The sequence below is a fragment of the Cyrtonyx montezumae genome, unplaced genomic scaffold (genome assembly GCF_038088225.1).
Source record: "Cyrtonyx montezumae isolate F1298 unplaced genomic scaffold, pur_monq_1.0 scaffold_4, whole genome shotgun sequence".
Taxonomy (NCBI): domain Eukaryota; kingdom Metazoa; phylum Chordata; class Aves; order Galliformes; family Odontophoridae; genus Cyrtonyx; species Cyrtonyx montezumae.
This window is the reverse complement of record NW_027072045.1, coordinates 27,177,393-27,196,567: the sequence shown is the minus strand read 5'-3', so window position 1 is coordinate 27,196,567 and position 19,175 is coordinate 27,177,393. Positions and strand designations below refer to the sequence as shown.

Below are 19,175 nucleotides of genomic sequence, written 5' to 3'. Positions count from 1 at the left end.
ACCTTGTTCCAGTGCCTCGCCACATTCATGGTAAAGAATTTTATCCTAATATCTAATCTAAATATGAGGACTAGTCTGAAAGTTATGCCTCCTATTTTATTATGACATTCCCCTTCTCACTCCTATTTGTCTGTTTAGTTGTTCTTTTTTTTTTTTTCTCTCTAAATTTCTTTTCTTTGATGTGATTTTAACTGCTAGGCTGTACAGTTGGAAAGAAAATTGTTACTGATATCCTTTTCCCTATTGGCCTTGATTTGTAATTGGTTTGCTTTCTTTTTTGTTGGGAGACAAACAACTGATAGCAAGAGAGAAAAAGGACAGAGCCGAAGACAGAAGAGCATTACAGTTTTAACACTTCAGTACTTGCATTACCCTCTGTAGAACTGCTGAAGCTGTCAAGGTCGTGGGCAATTCAGAGCAAGAAGGGCTGCAGTAAACGTACTCATACAGACTGTGACTGGACCACATGTACTCCATAACATTAGGAGACTTAAAGGAGGAAGGCTTGCTTTCATTATTTGCAGACAGAATGATACCAGATAGGGATGTGCAAGAACTGAAGCAGGACTTAGGTGAATTATGAACCAGACTAAGCCACTTGCTTTTTGTGATCTGATACTTCTCCTCCCTTGGGAAAACAGCTTTTTTCTTCTGTTTTGAAAGCTGCTCCAGTGAATTATACTGAAAACAAACCATCGTACAAGAGGGAGTAGAAGAATTTAAGAGATCATTTCTGGAACTTTGAAAACAAGTCTGCTTTCACTGTTCAGAAGTACAGATTCACATAAGAGCTTTGCTGTATGGTGTTCTAACTATATTCCCATGAAGGTTTTATCCTTGGACTGGGCAAACAGGCCAAGGATAAGATCTTCATGGGAATATAGTCATACTTGATTGGACTCCTGTGAGAATGCTGTTCTTCCTAACTAAGTGGACCCTGTTGTGTCAGATTAGTGTAAATATTAAGGTTTTTCTGATTAGAAAAACTTCATTTTCCAGAAAGCTGTTTTATCTCATAATGGTGAGGGGGACCACACACATTCTCACATGTGTCCTGGGTGTTCCAGAGTGCATCTGTTATGTTCAGGTTTGTTCATCTGTTATGTTCTTTTCTCCAGAGTAAAAAGTAAAATGAAACTTCCAGTGAGGCTGGTGTTTGAGAAATAAAACTGTCAGGACTACAAACCTCTATTGCTTCTTGAGTCTCCATACGGTGCAGCCCCTGACTAACAGGAGCTCCATAAAGAGTCTGAAAGGCCAGGTTCTTGTACACAGCAGGAGCTTTCCTACTCCATTGTTGGGTTGGTAAATTTAAAACTAAATACAAACATGAGAAAAGATACGATGCTTCTACAGTTAATGACATAGTTTCAAAACCACTTAATTATGTGCTAGGCAAAGGTTCATGCTATTAGTGAATACTAATGCCTGGAGATGAAATGTGTTGTTGTTGGGGGCTTTCCAAAAATACAAATATGTTTGCTTCTTGTGGACAATGTTAAGAGATGAGTTTTTATGGAGGAGGGAAATGGAAAATAGTTAGGCAAGGTTTTTGCTACCTAACCTGTCTTTCTGTGAAAATTAAAGCAGTGTCATCGATTAGTGTTGCTTTAAACCTGTCCTTTAGCTTAAAAGTCTTCAAAATAAATCTTGCCATGCAATCAGATGTGGCCAATTCCTGTCATATTCTACTGATGGAAAAATTTCTCCTTGATATCAGTCTGTGTTTTTTCACTGGCTACTTTTCAGTTATTACATTCAGTTTGAATTCCTTGGTACTTAATTCAGCTGATGTTAAATTCTGCCCTTCTGTCTTACGCAGTTCTATTGAGTTTCTACTCCTGTTGATAGTGACATAACGTAGTCCAAAACTGTGGGACTGCAAAAAGCTATGAGTCTGTTTGCCTTATTGATCTATTTTTGAGCTTCTGTGAGTGTGAACAAGTTGCATTTTTAAAAGCTGAAGAAAAACACATTTGTAACTCATGTTCCTGAGTGTCTTCCCTGCATTTGCAATGTACTGGTCAATGCCTGTGATGCTTCCGTTAGCTGCTCAGTTCACGATCTGGGGCTACCACCTGCCTAGTTCAGGTCTGCTCTCATCTGGTAAATAAAGACAGCTAGACCAGAATGATGCTCCATCTTAGTTCACATCCCCTGTACTTTGGAAGTAGTTTGTTCCAAAACATGCAGGATACTGCGCAGTGACGCATTGGGAACAGCTTGATTCCCATGGGAAGCAAATCACATCAGTGGAGTGTTAGTTTATCTCCTTATGTTGGTCTTAACCAGTACCATGGGAGGTGGTAGCCATGTGAGAGTCTTATCCATTGACATACTATGAATTCTACTAGTAATTAATTTTTTGTTGTTGTTTTGTGTCACTAGATTGTCATGGTTCTGTGAAAAACATTTCCTTAGATGTCTATTCTTATTTTTTTTTTAAGGGACATCAAATGTTTGCCCCTTTTGCAGTGTAGTTATAGATGTTTTGTTGTTGCATTGAACTGTTTTGACGTTTACCCTTATGTACTAGGATTTGTGGAGGCCTTCTGCCTTCCAAAATGTTCTAGTGTAGATGCATAAGAGTTCCAGATCTTGACAGACTAAAGGACTGGGCTGTCACCAGCCACTTGAGGTTTAATAAGAGCAAGTGCTAGATTCTGCACTTAGGACAGGGCAACCTTGGCTACATGCACAGATGGGAAGACAAGTGGCTGTAGAGCAGCCCCACAGAAAGGGATGTGGGGGTTCTGGTTGACAATGTGAGCCACCAGTGTGCCCTGGCAGCCATAGGGTCCCACACCATGGGCTGCACCAAGCCCAGCACTGAGCACAGCTCCTGGCAGCATCAGGAGAGGGGAGGGGGTGTCCTGCTCTGTTCTGTGCTGTGTGGCCTCACCTCCAGCACTGTGTGTGGGTCTGGATGCCACTATGTGAGAAGGACAGAAAGCACTCAGAGGGAGCAGAGGTGTAGTGCTGAGCTCTGCTCTCTGTGACAGTGACAAGGCCCGAGGGAACAGCATGGAGCTGTGCCCCAGAGGGCATTGGGAATGGAGCAAGCTGCCCAGGGCAGTGGGCATGGCCCTGAGTGCCAGAGTTCAGGGAGGGTTTGGACTATGCTCTCAGATGTAGTTTGAAATTTAGGTGGTCCAATGTGGAGTCAGGGCTGACTCAGTGATCCTCGTGCATCTCTTCCAGCTCAGGATGTTCTTGTGATTCTATGGATCACAGTAAAAGTGAAAGGTTTTGTACTGTGAATGGATGGGAAAAATATAAGTGCTCTTCTAAACTAATCTTTATCTAACCTACAAAAAGGAAAAAAAAATTTTGCCTCTCTTTTACATTCACAGTTCAAATGCAGGAAAGCAGGGAACTGAGGGTGCTTGGTTACATTCACAGGCAGCACAAGTCTAATTCTTATTTGTTTACTAATTGACTGTAGAGTATTAAAGATAATTGGAAACTCAAAGGTCAGCGTGTTTGTTGAATCAAAGTCTGTGTAAGGTAGAAATCTGCAACAGAGTACTTGTGTATCTGATACCCTGCTGGTGCAGAAGATCTATCTGCCTTTAGACGCTATCCAGTAGGTACAGTGAAAACAACCTCCTAAGCCCAGCTGTGTTCTAATCTAAGCTCTCTTCATGGGTCTTGTCAACTCCACTGAGGGCTCCCCGCCAGCAAACTGGGGCATTGTTCATGTCTGTGAGCTGGCACAGAAGTTGCCTGAGCTTACTTTCAGAAAGTAACTTGCATCTGTGTGATCACTAGCCAGGTAGAGGGGTGGAGAAAGGGTGTAACTCAGTCCTTTGGAGGTTTGTTTTTGTTTCACTGTATACCTAATGGTCCTGACCCTTTTAAAAGCTTTGGCAGTAGACTACACAAGCCTCGTCACACCACTGAAGTTTTACTGAACTGATTTAGCTGTGGCTAAGACGAAAGAAGTAGTGCTTTATATTATGCTTCGTTGGCTGTTTCACAGGCAGCAATAGTAATGAACAAATGTGAGAAATCCCATTAGAACTACACTGGCTTGTCTAGTTCTCTCAGCTTAGCCACATTTGTTTGTTCTGTGAACTTTGCTTTTTCTTTGTGGTTTACCTCTAAACCAGGTCTTTTGTTTTTTGGTTGTTTTTTGTTTTTCTTTTCCCATGCTTGTCATTTCTCTTCTCACCCTGCTCGTTCTCACTACTGTGCTACCGAGCCTTTCTGAAATGAGACCTGATGTCATTGTCTGGCTGGTGCCAGCAATGCTGTTGTAATGGCCTTGTTCTGTCCTTATGCCATGGTTAGTGTAATGTAATCATTACCTTGGTTCTAGAGAGCGAAGGTACTCCTGCTAAGTAAATATTTACAAACACTAATGTAGACTAACTTTGGGAAAGAGAGACAAAATCACTGTTTAAAGTCTTTTCTTTTTAAATTTATTTTAAAACAGAACATCGTTCCTGAGATTAGCAGCTGTTGAGTGTGTTTTCTTCCCCAGATTGTAATCAGAGGTAGGTGCAGAATGATTTGTATTTCTATGGGCTGTTGTCTCTTGAGATTTGACACAAGAAAGAGTTTGTTTATGGCATTCGGAGTGGTCTCATATAAAAATAGGAGGTAAGGAATCGGTTAGAAGGAAGAGGCTGGGCTTACATGCAGCAGTACGATTATACACTCCTCTTTCCCAAGCTTGGAATGATTTATAGAGGGAGGAAACAGTTCTACGCTTCTTGTCTTCAGTCACACAGTTGTAGCGTTAAGTGACAGTGGAGTTGTTTTGAATTGGAAGAGAATTTCTATGCAGCTCCTGAGTGAGACAGGAGTGAGTGCTTGCTTATTGCTAAATATTTTTTTATTTGAATTGAAAGAATTTTTGCATAGCTCGTGGACAGAATTTGGGGCAGTGTTATTCAGTGTCCATTAATTCTAACTGTGAAAAGGAATGAGAAGGATGTGGGCTAGAAGGCTTTTAAAATTTCACATTTTGCATTTCACAGAATCTCTGACCCATGTATAACAGCTATAACATCCCTTTGGGAATGATTATATTTATGTTGCTCCCAGCACACTGGAACTGCATTCATGACTTACAACCACAGGAAATATCATAAATGTAATTAAAAATAGAAATATTGGTTTGGTCTAAATGTTGTGCTAAAGGAAAGGAGCCCCACTTTATTTTCCTCAGTACTGTCTGTATGAATGGTGGCGGAAGGTAATTCTTGTGCAGTATTTGTAACGCATATGCTTGAATATTATACTCCTGCAAGAAAACACTGTTCTTGTCCAGGTGCCTGATGCAAAACTTGCATCAGCATCCTGGGGTATTTATGGCTTTCAGGTGTTGCAGTGCATTGAAAATGCCAATCGTATCTTGAAGTTCCTACAATCAGTGGTGGGAAATAGAGATAGTGTGGTTATAATTGCGGAGTTCCTTGATTCTTTACCTGAAACAACGAAGAAAATTTAGGTTTTCATGTGTGCCAGAAGCCTGGTTGAAACACTTTTCCCTCAAAATGCCTGAAGAGTAATCTGAATTGTTGCAGGGATTTCTCAGATTGCTGTTTACAAATAGACTGTTATGGCGTCAGATATGCAGAGAAATAGAGGGTAGAAAAACGGAGGATGGAACAGTACATTCATTACACATGTAGACTGGATTTTTAAAAATGAAATTACAGGAGCTAGTGTGTAATGCTGAGTTTCACTGTACAGAGACTCTAGTGGTGAGAAAGTGTACTAAAAAGAAGACTTCAGACTCTGAACCCTTCTCACACCACAGCTCTAAACTATGTCTGACAAGCAGAAACTGAACTCTAACCCTAATTAGCCTGGGGAGCCATAGATGAGTCTCATACTGTTGTCATAATTAAAGATTTCTTATGGGACAGATCTTTGTGTAGCTCCCGTTTTCCTAAGGAAACTTCTTTCAATCCACATATACAGGGGAGCTCTTTGCTTTCTCTTCCTAACCCTGATTTTTCTGGTGGCATAGAAGGGGCCCTCAGGCATTGATCAGATAAAAGGATTTCAGAGGATTGGAAAAGAGGTAAGGCCTATGTAGTTGGTGTGTCCCTGTTCTCATTTTTTCAGAGATGGTTTAAATAGTAAACCTTGTCTCCTGTAAAATTTTTGTTGTTTATTTGGGAAGTACAAACTGCAGAGGCTTGTAAAGGAGAAAAAATAACTTGAAACACGTGATAAAGATTTTTGTACTTTCAGTATGCTGCTGTGGTGAGTAGAGTAACAGAAGCCAGGACTTAATTCTGTAGACTCAAAAGCAGAAGCAGAATAAATAATACAAAAATTTGTGATGGTGTTGAATGAATCTAGTGAGCAAATCAGCATTCTACCCAGTTTGAATTGTTGTGTAATTTCATAGACTTTTGCTGTAATAGTCACATAAGAAGTTGTTACCTTAAAAGAAAAAATGAGGGATTAATGGGATTCATTCTTTATACATGGGTTGCTCTGAAAGTAACGCCTCCCATTTATTTCCATGGGAAGTGCACCAGATACAATATACCCAATAACACTGTCTGATACTGAGAATGCTCAGCTACAGAGCAATATGTTTCAACAAAGTCTCAACCATTAGTTATGCATTTTTACCAGCAGTGAACAAGAACTGCATGCCATGCTTGTAAAAATCTGTACCAGTGGAGGTGTCCCAGTGTCACTGTTGCCACTGCAGAAACGCACTGCTTATCACCTCACCGTGCTCCCACTCACTGTTTGATCTCCATAAATGCTTAAGTCTCCATAAATGCTTAATCTCCATAAATGCATAAGTGTCAATGAATGGCAGTGGGTGCTGTCTTTTTCTAGATGGAGGAATTAGATTGCATACCATTGCTTCATAGATGCATCCATGTCAGACAGCATTTTTGCCAGACTGCCTCTCTGCTGCCATAGCAACAAAATGTAATGCAGTATTGGCAGGAAACTCTACTGCCATGCCATCACCATCTGTCTCTGTCATTGTGGGGCACCATAATAAAATAGGAGGCATAACTTTTGGAGCAGCCCTCATACGTGCTATGAGTTTCAGCTTTTATGCAACACAATTTGAAGAGGAAAGGGTGAAGAATATTTTATTTGAGAGACAACCACAATAAACTAGCACTGTGACTGTATTTTCTTTGACACAAAGGGCAGGGAATGGAGACAGAAATCAGAGACGTAGAAATGTTAGCAGTTGGAGAGGGGACCAGTAGAACCCATTTGATTGTATTGTAAGCAGAAGCACTGGAAACTGTACATTACTGTTTTAGAACTGGACTTTGGGCTTTCTTTGTGTTAACCTATGATTAGTTCAGTCCTTGTTTCAGCACTACTTTCTTATTGATTAGTGTTTTAATGTGTCCTGCAGTGAGATGCCTGTGCCAGAGCATCACACAGAGATTATCACAAAAGCCAGAAGCTTACTTTCTTACTTTTCAAAAAAAAAAAAAAAAAAAAAACCTTCATGTAAGCTATTAAGTTCCTAAAAGCTTTACTTTCATGTGAGGTCTCTCAACTCTTTGTTGTCATAGATGAAGCAGATAGACAAATTACTTCTTTCCCTTTCATTACTTTTCATCTTTTTACCTTTCTTAACTGCCTGTTTTGTCCTATCAGTTGGACCTGTTAAGGACTTGTCTGCTAGGTATTTCTTTGCAGCCACCAGTTCTTCATCTCCTGGTTTGGAACAGGTAGCCATTTCCTCTGAAACATGTAGAATTGATCTAATCTCATCAGTTACGTTCTGTCATTGAAACATCTCCAGAAATAGGCTGATGTTCTTAGTGTAAGATGATGTGTCATCATGACATCATGCCACGTTTATGCAATAAATGAATTCTTGTGCTTGGACAGGATCAGATCTTAAACATTTTAATTGCTTTATTGGACTGAAGTTGAAGAGAACTGGCAGGTTAGAGTGATGGATTTTTGCCAGTTACTATCTATATAATTTTTAAAGATGAGCCTGCTGAGTATTAAAGATGAATAAAAAAAAGAAATAAATAGAACTGTCTCATATTGTAGGAACTTCTAAGTGCCTGCTTTAAGAGTATTTAGGGCTAGCAACCTGCATAGCAACACCTACTAACCTCATTATTTTTTCTTCCATATTAATATTCCTTACCTCCAAATGGACTTTGGAGATCTTTGGGGAGATGAAAAAATGTGAACACACACAGGTGAACAAAGACAGAAAATTAACGACAAAGCAGAAGGGCATGACTTAGGGTGCTCTGGTAGGCTCATTTACTGTCACAAATGAACCATCTATTCATCAATTTAATGGCTTAGCTCTAGCCATTTCCACCCTTCTTGCCTTGTGTTTTGCATGAATATAACGTTATGGTTAGGGATTGCTGCATTCAGTACATCAGGAGCTTTTGCTCTATTTTAACGTGGAAAAGAAAACGTAACGCTTTTACCTTAAGTTTTCTTCCATAAATGGGTGATCTTTTCTTTGACTTTATTCTGTGAAATGAAACCGAAGTCGTTATTCATGTCCTTATATAATACAAAACTGTATTTTTTTTTCTCAGATTATATTTTCTGGTTCTGGCATAAAAATTGTTGATCCATTACCTGACTAAGGCATTCACCAAACTGCCAAAATCTGTCCTAAGGCCATGCTTAAAGGCTTGGAAATCAACTTAGGCTGTGATTATGGACAACTTGGAGGCCTTCCCAGAAAAGACCTGTCCGGTCACTTGTCAGAAGAGATGAATATTGTTTCCATTGATTTTTAAATCTGTTCCTGCAACCACTGTTGTACCAGCCACTTGTCAGGGCATAGCAAGAGCCAGGAGGCAGAGGTGACTCCACTGCAGGCAGTGCCCTCACCGGTGGGATGCAACATAGCGAGCAGAGCTGGGTCCGTTGACAGATTTGGGCAAGGTGAGCAAATGACCGGGCACAGCCTCCATCCAGGGGCATAAAAGACAGAGATGGAGACAAGGCTACAGTGTGGGTCCAAAGTCCAGGCAGCAGGCAGGGCTAAACATAGGACTGGGAAACAGCAACAGTGTCTAAACAAGGGGACTTCCCATGCGACAAACTACCTACAGTGTAAATCTGAGGTCCATTCAGCAGGTGGGGCTGGAGACAGGGCTGCAGACAGATGTAACTACAACAAAGCTCAGGCAAAGAGTAGAGGCCTTGGCTTAAACTTGAATGGAGCTTCTGGGCCATAGGCAAAGGTGTGGGTGTGGATCCTACTGGAGGCTGGTCCATGTTTCTGAATGCTGGTGATGCTCTCAGTGCCTTGAGACCTCCAACTTCTTACTGCAACAGATTAGACAAGGAAAGGTTGCTTGATTTATATGCCATCATCTCCCATTGTTACCAAGAATATAAACCCTTGGTTAAATTTATCCAGGCACTCAAAGAGAGGCAAACTTGGCTTTTAACAGACTTTCACTTTTGAACCTCGGGGAGAATCTCAGAAGAGGTAAAATCCTTCAGTCTACTATACCAATTTTCAAATCAGATTGATTTATCATATAGTCACTGACACAGGTATTAAACTGGCCTTCAGTTTTACCTGTGACCAGAGGAGTAGTGAAGAAGGGATTTTGCCTGTGTCAGTATTTTTCCAGAGGAATTTACGCACTAACATCCTTGATCTTTTCTGTCTCCAGCAAGAGTTTGAAGATTTATGGGACTAGTTATTGCATATTCAGTGTGTTGTCTCTACCTATAGTGAAACAAGATGAATCAGTACAACAGTGAGCAAAGAATGGGGGGACAGGATGTGTGCGCAGAGGAGACTGGTGTGTTTGAAACAGAAGAGCTGGGTGAGAAATTCTTGTTTGGTGCGTACTGTAAACTCTGCCAGATTTGTTGTGTATTTATGTTTGGAGGTTGAGAATTGTCTAAAGATTTTAAAATAAACTAACAGGAGTATCTTGCTGTGTCTAGGTAGTTCCAGAACCATTTGTGCTTTCTCTGTTTCTGAAGTGCAAACAATGCAAATCTCATCCTAAACCTGCGGTATTTTGAAAACCTTGTAACAGAAAAGCATATGTCTGTTTCACAAGTCGGGGCATCAAAAATCTGTTTTGCCAATCTACGTAAATTCATCTTAAAGGTCTGGGTGAATACCTTGTGGTATAACCCAATAAATGGCAGATATCTGAGAGAATTATCAAATCTGATTCCTGAGTATGAAGCCAGGTTATAAGATGGGTCTGTTTGGAGATTTGCTTGGACTGTGGGATTTTGCTCCTTTTTTATTTAAATTTTCAAGAGTGGGTTATTAACACACTAAGACCGCTTCAAATATAATTACCTTGATACCATATACCCTTTTAAGCTACTGATAGAAAACGCAGTATGAGGGCTGTGTGTGCCCAGCTTTCTGGAAATTATGCCATTACACAGTATGATCTTGATCAGGAGAAACAATGTAAATGCTGTTAATTTTCTTCTAACCACCACCATTCTTAGTATAGAGACTCTAAAAGACTCCTCCCTTTCTCCTACTAATTTCTTCTGCTTTTAAGCTGAGTTTTGCGGATTATGACTACTAGAAATAAAGGAAATAAATGGTCTGTTTCAGAAATGATGCAGTGGGCACATGATTTCAGCTAGTGAAAGAAGGCAGGCTTTTATCTGAGTCATGACTAGACATTTTGAATTTACTTTCATTTTCCTGAGTATTGCCCCAATAAGATCCACTCTTAAAATCTGTTTTAATTCACAGATCTTAAAAAAAAAAAATCTAATAAAGATATTGACGCCACTGCAGTGAATTAAAGCTGCTGATGATTGGCTTCATTTTTGGTAACCTTTCCTCAGTGGAAAACCACTGCTCTTGATGTTATATAATTCTGCAGCTGTGCCTCAGCTCTCACTGCAATTATTAAAATACATTGATTAGTGAAGGCAAAGATCACATAATGGTGTCAGAGCAGCCTTGATATATGTCACAGCCTGCTCAGAGGAGGTTGCAGAGAAACCTACATGGTTATCATCATCTTCGTGACAGTGGACGTTGTCTGGGAAGGGGGGGGGGGTTGTACTTAAAATGTGCAGCAGTACTGGCTGTCTTTTTGACAGCTAGCAACATAGAGTGTTTTCCACTGTATTTCCATGGTTCTTTGTAGAGAGCTGCCATGAAGCAGTGCTGGGCTTATGTCCTACCTGGGTAGTTAGGATCAACTGTTTAGGAAAATATCACTGAAGTCTCATTAGCACTGCCTACTAGTACAAGTATACAGTTGTACTTGCCTGCAAATGATGCTCAGCAGTAGGGAAGCCACTGAATTTAATTTTTTTTTGGCCGTTGATATGAAGAACAGTATGGAATGGGCCTGGAAGTTGGGAGAGAGTGGGAAGCTGAGGGAGGTTTGGGGAGGAAGGATGGAGGAAAAGAGAGCTAGCCTTTGAGAGAAGTGCAGAAGTATTTACTTCAGGCAGTGAGCAAAAATTGTCTTCATGTACATGCAACAGCAGTGATTCTTTCATATATTTTCCAAGTGAATTAATTTGAGAGGACTACCTCCAAGTGTCCAAAAAACCTGGAAAATATCAGAGAATGGAAGAAAATTTGCTAAATGTTTGGTGCAAACTGTTCATGAAAGTCTTAGTTATTTTAAAAACTAGTTGTGTGTTGTGTGGATTCAGTATTTTCTGCCATCTTTGTGATCAGAGCCATACTGAAAGGCATCCAACATCTGTTTTTTGTGTACTGCAGCTTGAATGGAAGAGGTACATTTACGGGCATAGACAGCAGTATTAAATGATTTAAGGTTATGTGTAATTGAAAATATTTGTCAGCATTGTCCATCTGCAATTCACAAAATAAAGAGACTTGCAGTGCCAGATTTTATCCTGATGTATCTGTGAGAAGTTTTTCTAAAATGAGGCAAAATAGAGAGTTGTCTCCTCTGTTAAATGTGGATCCCACATCTTTTAAAAGTACTTAACATCCAACAGTACTCAGCATCCATTTAACTTTTGCTGATTAATTAGGACAGCAGGACTAGTTTATTGTGTATAATCTATGTCTCTCAGCACCTTGGCATTTATTCACCACTTAGCAATAAATACCCTAATGACTGTGTGCTTTTCCTTCTGAAAGAACTTAATGTTGTTTTTTTTGGTTTTTTTTTTCAGTTTTCATATGAAATGAATAAATAATTTGCTGTGTTATTGTAATGTAACTTCTAGGATGAGACAACATTGAGCTAATCACTGTGTCATTACAGAGCGGAAGGAATGTGTATGCCCATTCTGAGTTAGTTTTATTGTTAATTCAAAAGGAAAATCACCTGATTTATAATAAGCAATTTAAACCACATTAGTCGTTGGGCTAAAGGCTAAGGCTTTTTCTTGTTCTGACAGAGAAATGAGAGAAAATAAATGTCTTTGAGACAATGTATACTGTGGCTTTCTAGTCAGTTTAACTGTGAGAAGGTAAGACATCTTGCAAAATCAAGTGAAGGCATAGGAGGTAATTGTCAGAGCTCAGTAACTGGCCTTTTTTGTCTTGGTAGCATCAGTAGAAAATTTTAAAGAGTTGCTTTGTTTGCTTTATAATAGAAGTAGCAACTGAATCAATCAGATTCAAGCCTCTTCCAGCACTCCCTAAAACCCTCTAACACTCCATTGCACTAAGTTTTCAGTGTCTTATTACAGACGCGTTTGCTGCGTGCTGTCAGCTCCTGTTAAAATAACTCCTCTAGAGATGTGTGCTAGTGTGTCATCCTGGCTGAAAACCCTCTTCTCCCGAACCCTGCCTGGGAGAGGATGCAGCTTTGATCCTCCCTCGGTCTTCGTGTCTTCAGGGAGCAGAGCCACAGTGGCATGGCCAGAAGCAAAGTGCTTCCTCCGGAGTACCCTGCGTGCCTCCCTGCTCCACCAAGCACCATTGCCTGCTATGTTTTAAAATACAGAACTCTTCTTGTGGAATCCTTTTAGGGGTTTAAAGAGAGTCAATCTCCACCATCTCCACCACCAGAGGGGAAGAGCATACCCTCAAATTTATGTATTTGTTCTTTAAACATGTTAATTTTTTATTAGTGGTGCTGGAGCAGGTGATTTTTCTGTGTCCATCCACAGATTTATTCCCATCTCAATTTCCATTAATAGTGCCTGAGCATACTCAGCTACTGTGCATTTGGTTTGGTTTCTTTTTTTTTTTTTCCTCCTGATAATGAGATCAGTTCCCCAAGTGAAACTGTGAGCCACATTAGGGCAAGAGAAGCAATTTACTGCTGCTGAATGCATTTGCAGAGTGTAGTTTTCCTCGTCAGCTTGTCAATCTGAAGGCATCCATAAAGCTGTGACAGCTTCAGAAGACAAACTCCGGCAGCACGCTGTCAGAGTGCCAGGCACTGCTGGCTGTGTGGGCTGCCTTCCTCCCCTCTCCCTTGCTCACCCTCCCTTTCCCACCCACTTCTCCCCCTCCTCTTCCCCCCGCCCTGCATCCTTCTACCTTATTGGTGTGGGTCTCGGTGCTGCCGTGCTCTGTAGCAGTACCTTCTTGCTTTCCCCCTAGATCCTCTTGTCGCTGGAACAAAAGGAGAGCTGGCTGCCAGTGGTACAGCACCTGCCTGTGCAGTCTGATGGAGGGGAGGAAGGTGGGCTCCCTGCATCTGTCTCTGCCCCAGCGGCAATGAGCATGTTCAGTCACTTTGCTTGAGATGCCTTTGAACTGCTGCCAGATCCCATTGTCTGCTGTGCAAATGGAGTTCAACGCCCCACTGCAATGAGATGCATAGCATGTTAAGAGGAAGGAACAGAGCTGTATCCCCACCCTGAAGGAGCATCTTGAATCTGCCGTGTGCCATGATAATCTGAAACCAGGACCATGCTTCTCTTACTTTCCCTTCATTGTTCCAGGGATTTCAGAGAGTGATGTGGAAGCTTTCCAGAGGGGAGCTGCAAGGCAAGATAGTTTATGGGGAGAAAGCAGCTGTGCATTTGAGCTGTTTATGTGAGACTGTGATTTGCCCACTACCCACCTGTAGCTGCAGTATGAAATACTAGCTAGGCTTAATGTTATGTGTTCAGCTCAGCCTGGATCTGCTCTTTTTAAATGTGAATTTATTTGTGCTTTTCCATATGTGTGTACTAAAAATCCAGCATCCTTAGGTTCACAAAACGATTTGGCAACATTGAACGAAGGGAATGCAGGCACTGCTACTGATCCTGGTTCAGGCATCCACCAACTGTGCAGCCCAGCTACCTTCTCAGGAAAGGCCGGCTAACTTCATTTATAATTTCTGTGGAGAGCAGCTCTCAGGCTTTCTATTCTCCTTGCTTTCTCTTTGACTTCATGTCTTTCCTTGCTGACTGCTAGACCCCTTTCGAGTGAGAACTTCACTTGTGGGCATCGCTTTTAAAGGTAGGAATTTGAATATTTGTTTTAATCTGTGTTATTCCTTATTTAATTGTTACATAAACTGTAAACATTGTTTGCAAGAAAACATTTGCATTCATGCTTTGCTGTTTGACTGTGTATTTAACCAGACATCATTTGCAAGAAACATGCTTTGAGAGGAGGATGGATAAGCTGTTTTGTTCTTCAGTGATTGTGTTAGGTAGTGCACTAAGTGGGGTTGGCGGGGCTTGTATCTCGCGCTGCTATACCTACTACATTCCTTGGTCATTAAGCTCCATGTTAGTTCCTTGTCCTTCCCCTCCTCTCTCTGCCCTCTCTTTCCCTCCCCTGATAGGGTGTTTAACCCTTCCTAATGGGTTAAATTTAGATTCTAAAATTTGGCCTGTAAGAAGCTGGTGGCTCAAATGCACAGGAATAGTGTAAGGAATCTGCATATAACTGCTTACTTTCCATTAAAAGTAGATACTCTGTTGACCATTCTGAGTCGGTCTTGGATACCTGACCAGGTGGTGAACAGATATCAGCAATACTGGTAACTGATGAAATCTGTGTAAAAATTGGAGTCATTACAGACAGAGCATTTTAAAAATCAGATTATATTTTATATGTTCCCCGGGGGACTAATGCAGCCATATTTCCTAGTGGTTTGTCATACAGCAATCTAGATTCTCATTTGCATATCAAGAGCAAAGCTGGTTTTGCTAAGCTAATATTTAGCAACTTGAAAGATAAGAAGTAGAAAATTTGGTAATTTTTTTTTTCACCAAGTACTAGTAAAAGAAAATCATTTTGTTAACAGTGTGTTTGATTTTCATTTTTGAATTCACTGGGAAATTATTCACTTGGAACACCGACGATGTTCTGGTCTTTAAGAAATGTCTTTATCTTCAAGCTTCAGGATGTAGACCTCCTAACTTTCCCATGGTCAGGGCACTCTAAACAGAATTTGAGCCTTTAAATAATGTTCTTCAGTTAACCACTCAAGCTCACTCTAGTGATATTGGTGCTCCTGCAGTGTGGCCAAAGGCTGCAGATGTAGAGTTTACATGTAGATGTAGAGCGTGGCCTGGAGCACAGGCCGGAAACTTTTCACAGCTCTTCTAAGAGTCTTAGTCTTTACTTTCCTCTAACTGTAGTGAATGTAGGGAGATGATTAGGCAGCTTTATAAGTGATTATCTAACTGCAGCTCCTGCAGTCTCAACCTTTTCTCTATGGTGTAACAATGTGAAGAGGAGACATTATTTCCAGTTTCCTTCTCAGCCCTCCATCTTCACTTCCCAGCTTGAGCTTCTAAAAGACAAAGAAGCTTGGCATTCTCTGCTTAAGTGATGTGAAGTGCTTTTGGGTTTGCAATGCAATTTTTTCCCTGTTACCATATTTATTTTAAGACCTTGGCCTTTTTATATGCTATTAAATTCAAGAATCACCAAAAGATAATTCAGTGGTGTAAGTTGACAGACGTGTTCAAGTAGTAAAGTAACCTGTCACAGGTCACATGCTGATAACTCCAGGAAACTTAGGTCTTAGTTCACTGCTGGAATTGACAGGCAACCTCCCGTATGGCTTTTCTGCTTTGATGATTTGAATGAAATGGCTGTAAAAATATAAAAGTCTAAATGATCTTTTTCATAAAAATGTTCTTCATTGTTCTAAACCATCCAGAAGTTATGTATCGAATCTGTTCATCTTAGATGACGTATAATGAAAGTTATTAAGCCCACTGCTGTCCTCTATCCTAAAACAACCGTATTATATGCTTAGTAAAATGTAACTGCATTTCATAAGTGGATGCAGCCATTTGCCTGAAACCACAGTTAATGTCTGCTTGCACAAGCTCCCATTCTGCCTAGTATTGCCACTTCAATGTGTAGCTGTGTCTCTCTTGACACATACAATTCCACACACCAGTCCCAAAGTTTCCGCCCAGCAGGATGATGTGCCACCTTGTAGTGCAGTGCTGGTGGACTGGAGCAGGTACTTGAGCAATTACTTCTCTGTGGGATGCCAGTTTTGAGATGCTTCATGATGGAGTCGTTCAGTGCAGTGAAAGCACTTCGGTGTCTTTCAGAGCTAGGAACCTCATTGTAGTCCTTTGGAGCACTCTTAATAAGGTGATGAATTCAATAAGCATGTTTCAAGAGAGGCAATTGGTAATGCTCATTTATAAAAAATGTTGTTGGGTTGCTGGAAAACAGGAGGAGGAAGAGGTTGAGAAAGACAGTCTGCAAACTAAGCTTACTTATAAACATTAGGATGAGCCCGGGCACGAAGTGAAAGACAAACTCTGAGCTCTTTATTATCTAATACTCCCTTAGGGCAATAAGCAACTCCCTACAGAGCCAGCAAACTCGGCACAAGGACTGGCAGAGAGCAAGCACACATTGTTCTCAGAATATGTCTGGTACTGAAGTCTTTCACCATGAATTTGAAGCCATCTTTAATGCAAAATATTCCTTGAAGGGATTTTTGTTGCTTACCATTTCAAAAGCTTCTTTTAATCCAGTGTGATGCATTCTTCCAAACAAAAGGTTGTAAAGTTAGGTATCGTACAAAAAGGATGCATAATGTTGCTTTTTCATAGCTTCATGGATGAGCTGAAGTGGTACAGACACCCTTCTTTTAAGAAGCAAAAAAGATGGAATGGAGTGACCGCTCCATGTTGCGTGCTTCATTTCACAGTAAGCACTTGTATGCTAAAAATTCAAGTGTGGAATGTATTTCTCTGATGGGCACATGTTCCCTAGGGAGAGGGTGTATGGTGGGTGTGGGAGAGCACATAACACCACTGGTGTTTCCCACTGATACATATAAAACTACTGTTTTGGATTTATGTAAAGACTGGGGGAGACAATTTGAGGAGTCTCTTCTTAAGTGGTAGGGTACTTGGGGGTAGTGTTCGTGGCATTGGTTTAACCTGTGTACGTGAAGTTAGTTCATTGGCATCAATCTATTTAGGATCATGAAGGAAAGTGAAACTCTCTAAAAACACAGAGGACTCAAATATCTCCTCTTGTTTGTATTCCTAGCACTTGCAAAGTCCAAGGTGATTCTTCATAAAAGCAATTTGACCGAAAGTAAATTCACTGTCATCCTCCTTCCCAATAAATTAAATGCCACTGCCAGTAGTTTAACCTCTGAGGTGGCCCTTGTTGAATGAGCACAGTTCCCCTGTTTGACGCAAACAGCAGCAATAAAAAAAAGAAACATATGAGTTTGGCAAATACAGTGAAGGAGAAAATAATTTTCACCCGTTTCACAGACTGACTTCTGTGCTGTAAGCAAGCGAAGCCAAGTTGAAGTCATTTTTCTAATTGAGAACTGCAGAAGGGTTTTTCACCTCCTGCCTGTCTCAAATCTCATTATCTGGTATGTTTACAGTAGAGCAGGTGGCAATCCCACCTTTATCACTTTTTTGAAGTTTGTTTTACAGGGTAACATCAGGGTAAAAATTCATTCTGATACACTCACGAAGTGCTGTTGAGGTGCCACTGCTCACAGTCTTTGTTTAAAATGGGTTTAAAATGGATTCTCATTTTACAGATGGGGTTTGGGCAGTGCGTAACCACAAGTTAGAAGTGGAATAGTGAACTGAATTCAGTCCTACTCTCAAATTTCCTTGCTTTAAAAATGATATTTACCCATCTCCCAGAAGGTATATGAAGAGTTCTCACTGTTTCTACAGATGATCTCAGAAAACATTTCTAATGCTTATGGACCAATGTGTAAAGAGGAAGTTGAAGATTTCAATATCCCACCGTGTTCTGTCTCATGTGATAATGCTCCTCTTCTTTCTGCCCCTTCTGTAGCTGTTCTTAGGAGAGAAAGAAGCCAAAAATTGTGCTGACATTTCCCTTGCAGGCAGTTCTTGCTATTGGTCTCCTGAACATGGAGTCTTGGCTCAGCGGTGGTGTCTTCCTCTCTAAGTGCCCTGGAGAGTCTGTGTCTGGATGAGAGGACACTATTATGTCCTCAGTGTATGTGTGCAGGAATGAGTTAGAAAACAGTTGTTCTTTCTTAACTCTGAGAGGAGCTGAATGACAGTAGCCTACAGTACTCGTACATACACCTGGGTTCTGCTTGGATGGAGTTTGCTGCAGCTGCCAAAGAGCTGGTCCACAGAGCTGGGGAAACAAGAGGCTGAAACGGAGCTCTGGGTTTCTGGGAGCTGAAATGGCCAATGCATTTGTCAATCTGGCAACCTGCTGTGGCCAAAGAGGTGGGGGACACATGTGCATATGCTCTCTTGACCAGAATGGATACAGGTGAGTTTGCATACTTGCCTGCGCAGTGATTCCAGAGCCAAGCTGGCAGGCCATCAGGGGAGCACAGTGAGGCTGGGTTGCCTCCAGCAGTGAGCTGCTGCCTCATGCTTGGTTGTGTCAGGTAATTAGGTTGGAACAGTAGAGACAGGCAAAGAGATCTGTGTGCAGAAATTGGCATAAAAGCACCAGGGCAAGATTCTTGGTACAAGTATCAGTGTGTCAGCAGGTCCTTTGAAGGAGCTTTCCATTAGGCTGCCAGACACAGATGTTCTGCAAGCCATGTAGTGCTTTGTGGGAGACTGAGGACAAAGTCAAAGCTTTCCATATTGCGGAAACACTAACCCAGATCCATAATGCAGGCTCAATTTTGCAATTCAGGTAGAGGCTTCATTTCTTTGTTGTATTCCAAAACAGAGTATGTCTTCCAAAAAGCTGTAATTTTTGCATTCCAGCTACCAAATTAATTGTCAGATTTAAGTAGACCAAATAATTAGAATTAAAATGAATCTGCATATTTAACTTTAAAACTAATGTCTAAAATTCCAAAAGATGTTTATCATGGTTTATTTTTTAGTAG

At 40.9% G+C, this 19,175-nt stretch overlaps 1 protein-coding gene across 2 annotated transcripts in view; it reads left to right on the top strand.

Moving 5' to 3' along the window:
• The window catches only part of NDST2 (N-deacetylase and N-sulfotransferase 2), a 106,142-nt gene that overhangs the window by 52,245 nt on the left and 34,722 nt on the right, over window positions 1-19,175 (top strand). The window contains exon 3 of one of the 2 annotated variants that reach the window (XM_065746501.1): window positions 4,439-4,499. The gene's annotated coding sequence lies outside the window, so the exon portion shown is untranslated. Of the gene's footprint in view, window positions 1-4,438; window positions 4,500-5,958; window positions 6,038-19,175 lie in introns of those variants that run through there. The other variant, XM_065746503.1, reaches the window with a different exon arrangement.